Raw genomic sequence first — 6,911 nt, forward strand, 5'->3', positions numbered from 1 at the left:
ATTGTCAATCAGCAGCACTTTTATTTGAACGAACAGGACTTGTCTGATTTCTGTACTGAGAAATTATTTGATATCTTTTATACTCAGAACCTTTATTCAAAACTTAACTGGTCTTAATATACATTTTTGATAAAGCTGTCCATTAAACTAGAGTGACCATAATTTGATCTCTAAAAAGAGGACACTTGGCCAGGCCTCGAGATATTTGAATTTTACTCTAAGTTAACTCAAATGTGCCTACATCACTTTTAATATATATATATATATATATACACATACAGTGCCTTGCAAAAGTATTCGGCCCCCTTGAACCTTGCAACCTTTCGCCACATTTCAGGCTTCAAACATAAAGATATACAATTTTAATTTTTTGTCAAGAATCAACAACAAGTGGGACACAATTGTGAAGTGGAACAAAATTTATTGGATAATTTAAACTTTTTTAACAAATAAAAAACTGAAAAGTGGGGCGTGCAATATTATTCGGCCCCCTTGCGTTAATACTTTGTAGCGCCACCTTTTGCTCAAATTACAGCTGCAAGTCGCTTGGGGTATGTTTCTATCAGTTTTGCACATCAAGAGACCGACATTCTTGCCAATTCTTCCTTGCAAAACAGCTCGAGCTCAGTGAGGTTGGATGGAGAGTGTTTGTGAACAGCAGTCTTCAGCTCTTTCCACAGATTCTCGATTGGATTCAGGTCTGGACTTTGACTTGGCCATTCTAACACCTGGATACGTTTATTTTTGAACCATTCCATTGTAGATTTGGCTTTATGTTTTGGATCATTGTCCTGTTGGAAGATAAATTTCCGTCCCAGTCTCAGGTCTTGTGCAGATACCAACAGGTTTTCTTCCAGAATGTTCCTGTATTTGGGTGATGAGCTGTGTTGCTTTTACGCCATACATATCGTTTTGCATTGTGGCCAAAAAGTTCAATTTTGGTTTCATCTGACCAGAGCAGCTTCTTCCACATGTTTGGTGTGGCTCCCAGGTGGCTTGTGACAAACTTTAAACGAGACTTTTTATGGATATCTTTGAGAAATGGCTTTCTTCTTGCCACTCTTCCATAAAGGCCAGATTTGTGCAGTGTACGACTGATTGTTGTCCTATGGACAGACTCTCCCACCTCAGCTGTAGATCTCTGCAGTTCATCCAGAGTGATCATGGGCCTCTTGGCTGCATCTCTGATCAGTTTTCTCCTTGTTTGAGAAGAAAGTTTGGAAGGACGGCCGGGTCTTGGTAGATTTGCAGTGGTCTGATGCTCCTTCCATTTCAATATGATGGCTTGCACAGTGCTCCTTGAGATGTTTAAAGCTTGGGAAATCTTTTTGTATCCAAATCCGGCTTTAAACTTCTCCACAACAGTATCTCGGACCTGCCTGGTGTGTTCCTTGGTTTTCATAATGCTCTCTGCACTTTAAACAGAACCCTGAGACTATCACAGAGCAGGTGCATTTATACGGAGACTTGATTACACACAGGTGGATTCTATTTATCATCATCGGTCATTTAGGACAACATTGGATCATTCAGAGATCCTCACTGAACTTCTGGAGTGAGTTTGCTGCACTGAAAGTAAAGGGGCCGAATAATATTGCACACCCCACTTTTCAGTTTTTTATTTGTTAAAAAAGTTTAAATTATCCAATAAATGTTGTTCCACTTCACGATTGTGTCCCACTTGTTGTTGATTCTTGACAAAAAAATTCAATTTCATATCTTTATGTTTGAAGCCTGAAATGTGGCGAAAGGTTGCAAGATTCAAGGGGGCCGAATACTTTTGCAAGGCACTGTATATATATTTACAGTCCCTGACAAAAGTCTTGTCGCTTATCCATTTTTTAGAAACAATTGTTAATAACCTGACTTTTAATTATTCAATTGGTTTCAGAAATGGCTCATATGAAAGCGAAGACCCTCCCAAATGATGCTGAATGTACAAAAATATATTTGTTTCACTGAAAAAAGATTTATCATTTAATGAAGACATAAAGGTCAAATTTTGGCAAGACAAAAGTTTTGTTGCCTACAGAAAGCAGTGTGAAAATTGAAAAAAAAAAAAAATACTTTAAATACAAAAATATGTTCCATAACATAAGCGAATTAAGAAGTGGTTCTGTGGGATCCAAATTTAATATTTTGTATGACTTCCATTAACTTGAAGGACTGCATCCAACAATTTATTGATGAGTGCATCAAGAACATCAAAGAAAGCAGTCTTGCATGCCTCCCACAGTTCCGCAACATTCTTGGGTTTCGTCTTCCATGCTTCCTCTTTCATCCTACCCCAGACATGCTCAATGATGTTCATGTCTGGTGACTGGGCTGGCCAGTCCTGGAGGATCTTGATCTCTTTGCCTTGAGGCACTTTGAGGTAGAGATTGAACCCAATGTCCCTTTTTATGGTTAGGAATGTAAGAGGCAGCCTGCAGATCTCTCAGGGTGCAGACAATTAAAAAACTGTGTGGCATTTGCCAACGCCCACAGCCTGTCAAAAGGATGGACGCTGGAAAAGTGGCAAAAGGTGGATTTTTCAGATGAATCTTCCATTGTAATAATAATAATAATAATAATATAATGCAGACCCATGGAAATGTATACAGTCTGTGACTGCGCACGCATGCGCAAACTTGTATCCAAAGTAGAATAAATGTATTTTCGACTTAATTACTCTCTTGGGTACATGAGCATTTGATTGTACTGCATACGTATTGATTGTAAAAAAACTTCACATCTGGGCGGGCTCTCTGGGAACACGTCCCAGGCAGCACAGTATTGTAGTATTCTGTGCAAAATGTCAGTCAATTTCAACAAACGGTAATTGTTAAGAAATTATCTTCCGTGTCAATTTGTAATTTCCTTTTATTAACACAGATGACGGAACCCTGAGGCATTAGAAGCACAGCTACTTAGAATATAATACTAACATTCAACCAAATACACAAACGCAGAACAATTAAAACAAGACTAATACAATATGCTGTATCTCTGTGAACACACATAACCCAATATACAACTGAAGACACATGATCGATGTTAATAAGAGATAAACTTACAGAAAGGTGTATGGAGGAATATGAACTCAATTATTACCAATCTCATCTTTAGGTAAATACAGTGCTCTCAACTCCGAACCGTGGTAGGGAGTGGACCAGTGATTCTTGTCCTCCATTAAGTGGATGGCGAAGTGTATAAAACACATGGACGCGTCGGATGGCTTTTTCAGTGGAGACTTTTTATTAACAAAACAGAACCAGCGGGGAACACAGCCACTCAACACGGCGCTGCCGTGCAACTTCAATGGAGCCTCTCTCTCTCTGTCCGCCCAATTTGTTCTTCTGTACTATATTTGTAATGCCGGTCATTTTGAAAAAGGATAGAGGCCCCTTGGAGATGCCGGTATCACAATACAACAGCATAAATGTCTCTTAGAACTACTCCTTCTCCCCCTACTAGTAAGAGCCACGTCAATGCAGGCAGGCGCTGCCCCCCCAGCGGCCGGAGGGATTCTCTTCAAATTGGTCTTGTGAAAAATCACAAAAAACAGACATTTTCATTAATTTATAAAACCTGGCCGGACGACGAGGACACGATGTGAAAAGTGGACATATCCGAGCAAAAGAGAACGTTTGGTCACCCTACTTTATTAAAAACTAGATCTGTCAAATTTATCGCATTAATGGGTGGTAATTATTTTTTTTAATTAATCACGTTAAAATATTTGACACATTTAACGCATGCACGGAAAGACCCGCTCATGAATTGACTCAAACAGATTACAATGATGCCGTTTTTTGTACACTGAGAGCTAAAAGGCAAAAAAAGGTGAGTGGACCCAGGCGTTCATTGGACCGCGCCGTTTATTGGCAACTCCTTCACAACAAACATAAGTATCATTTAGTGAAAGCACAACAAAAATAATATCCCTATCCCTCTCAAAAAAAAACAATGTTCACAAAAAGAAAAGCGCTTCAATCTGTATTAATGAGGCCCTATTCTCACACAGTTAAACAACAATGTAATGAACTGGCATTCCCAATCAAAATAGCTATGCAAAATATGCATAAAACTTACTCAGACTTTGGTAAAACTCTATTCAAACATTTCGTTTAGCTCAACAAATACACTGGACGGCAATATTTAGTCACAATATACAAACTATCAGAGGTCTCGTACGTTGTGAAGCCAGCACTCAAATGAACGTGAATCACAACAGACCCAGGCTATGTCCACACGTAGCAGGGTATTTGGCAAAAAGAAGATATTTTTCTACGGTTTGACCTATCATCCACACATGCACGCAGATTTAAACCAGGGTTCTTAAAAACAACGGGGACGGTGAAGATTTGCGAATTTTACGTTTGTGGCTCCATCATGTGGACACGGATAACCGAAGATTTACGTCACTGACTGCGACAAATTTTGTCCTCACGTCACACATGAGACCAATTTTTACATTTGGAGTATATTAAATAGGCGCTTTTTTGCTTCCTTTTTTTTTTTTTTTTTTTTTTTACAAATTCTGGCTGTGCTTCTTATTGTATTTTGGAAAATAATTTTATTGTTTTGAATGTACTTAAAAATGAATGAAAGCGGTTGGCTGTGGAAGTTTTTTTTTTTTTTTTCCCTAGAATCCTCGTTTTAAAAAAAAAAAAAAACAAAAAAAAAAAAAAAACAGGGAGCTATGGCGTCAGTAAAGGGACAAAACACACTCATTGGCTAGATTTCTAAGTAATTTAAAACTTACCATTGACACCTTGTTGTGTACAGTGGGGCAAATAAGCATTTAGTCAACCACTAATTGTGTAAGTTCTCCCACTTACAAGTATTAGAGAAGCCTGTAAGTGTCAACATGGGTAAACCTCAACCATGAGAGACAGAATGTGGAAAAAAAAAACAGAAAATCACATTGTTTGATTTTTAAAAAATGTATTTGCAAATTATGGTGGAAAATAAGTATTTGGTCTATACCAAAAGTTCATCTCAATACTTTGTTGTGTACCCTTTGTTGGCAATAACGGAGGCCAAACGTTTTCTGTAACTCTTCACAAGCTTTTCACACACTGTTGCTGCAATTTTGGCCCATTCCTCCATGCAGATCTTCTCTAGAGCAATGATGTTTTGGGGCAAGTTTTACCCATGTTGACAATTACAGGCCTCTCTAATTTTTTCAAGTGGGAGAACTTGCACAATTAGTGGTTGACTAAATACCTTACGTAGTTAAATACACTGTGGAAGAACGGCAGGGAGCCCATGTGATGTCACTGCTCGGTGACGTCAACAATGGCGAGCTACTAGTTTATTTTTTGATTGAAAATGTTACAAATTTTATTAAAACAAAATAATTAGGAGGGGTTTTCATATAAAATTGCTATAACTTGTACTAACATTTATCTTTTAAGAACTACAAGTATTTCTATCCTTGGAGCGTGGATCCTTTTAACAGAAAACATTTTAATAATGTTAATGCATCTTTTGGATTTATTGTTATAATAAACAATTACAGTACTTATGTACAGTATGTTGAATGTATATAATAGTCTAGTGTCTTGTCTTTCCATTCCTCCAATAATTTACAGAAAAATATGGCATATTTTAGAGATGGTTTGAATTGCGATTAATTACGATTAATTTTTAAGCTGTGATTTACTCGATTAAAAATTTTAATACTTTGACAGCCCTATTAAAAACCTAACAGCATTTCTAAAAGCTGTCTGTTAAACATGTTAATAACAGCGTTAACATAACCCCCCTGAGACGCCATTAATTTTTTTAACGCGCGGAAAATTATGGTCCCACACTCCATATTTTGGAATTCAAGACAACATGTGGCGTCCTCCTATTGCCATCATCCTGCTGACTTGATTCTGTTAAAACCTAATTTGTGTGTTTTAATGGCCAAAATGGGGCACTTTGAGGCAGTGTGACAAGAGTGAACCCGCTGCTTGGCAGGACCCATTATGGTTTTCGAGCATTTTTCGATGAAAATACAGCGATGAACCTTCTGGCAGCTATCGTGCCTACCCGAGTTGCACTACAGGCTGGCACTAGCACACGGAGGATCAGGGTGAAATCCACCTGTCAGGCAACTAACTAACCCTTCAATACGGTAGGTCATGATATAAGGTGGGCCGGTCTGTGGCATAAAACTCCAGGGCTGAAAATGAGTCCCACTCCGTCCTTGATCTGAATATTGTCTTATTGACCAAAACAAACACTGAACAAAGATGGCAACGAACTTGGCCCCTGAGGGTTAAATTTGGCCCCAAAATTAACTTATTGCCCGGCACTGGCTGTCACTGGCGGCCAAAGGCGTCCAATCCGTTTAAAGTCGGAGAGATAGCAGCAAATTCGGTCAGTTGCTGCCACGCTACCACTTCAAACGGATTGGACGTCTAGTAGTGATGAATGAGCATATTTCGTGGATTGTAAAATTGGCTTATTTTAAAGGCTATTCAGTGCAATGCGTGTTCGTTCATAATATAGATTTTTTAGGATTACAGTTGAGCTGCAGCTATTGATTATTTTAGTAGTCGATTAATCTATCAACTACCGTCATTTCCTGAATATAACGCGCACTTTTTTTCCCCTAAATCAACTTGTAAAATCATGGTGCGCATTATAAACGGGTACATGGATGGAGACAGAAATAGATATATATTACATATATATATAAACTGATTTTTTTCTTATTGACACGGCCATGTTGTGTTGAAGAAACGTATGCGGCGACCCGCTGTCGACCATTTCGGTACGTGACGTCACCATTTTGTTTCGGTAATACTTCACTCTAATCGGCCGAATGATTTCGTCTGTGTTAAATTCTGCTTTTTTCACTCTTCATAAAGCACAGCATTTAGTTTCTTGAACTCATTTGAATCGACGTTTATTGCAGCTCCACAACTCGGACC

The sequence above is a fragment of the Corythoichthys intestinalis genome, chromosome 20, assembly GCF_030265065.1.
Source record: "Corythoichthys intestinalis isolate RoL2023-P3 chromosome 20, ASM3026506v1, whole genome shotgun sequence".
NCBI lineage: Eukaryota > Metazoa > Chordata > Actinopteri > Syngnathiformes > Syngnathidae > Corythoichthys > Corythoichthys intestinalis.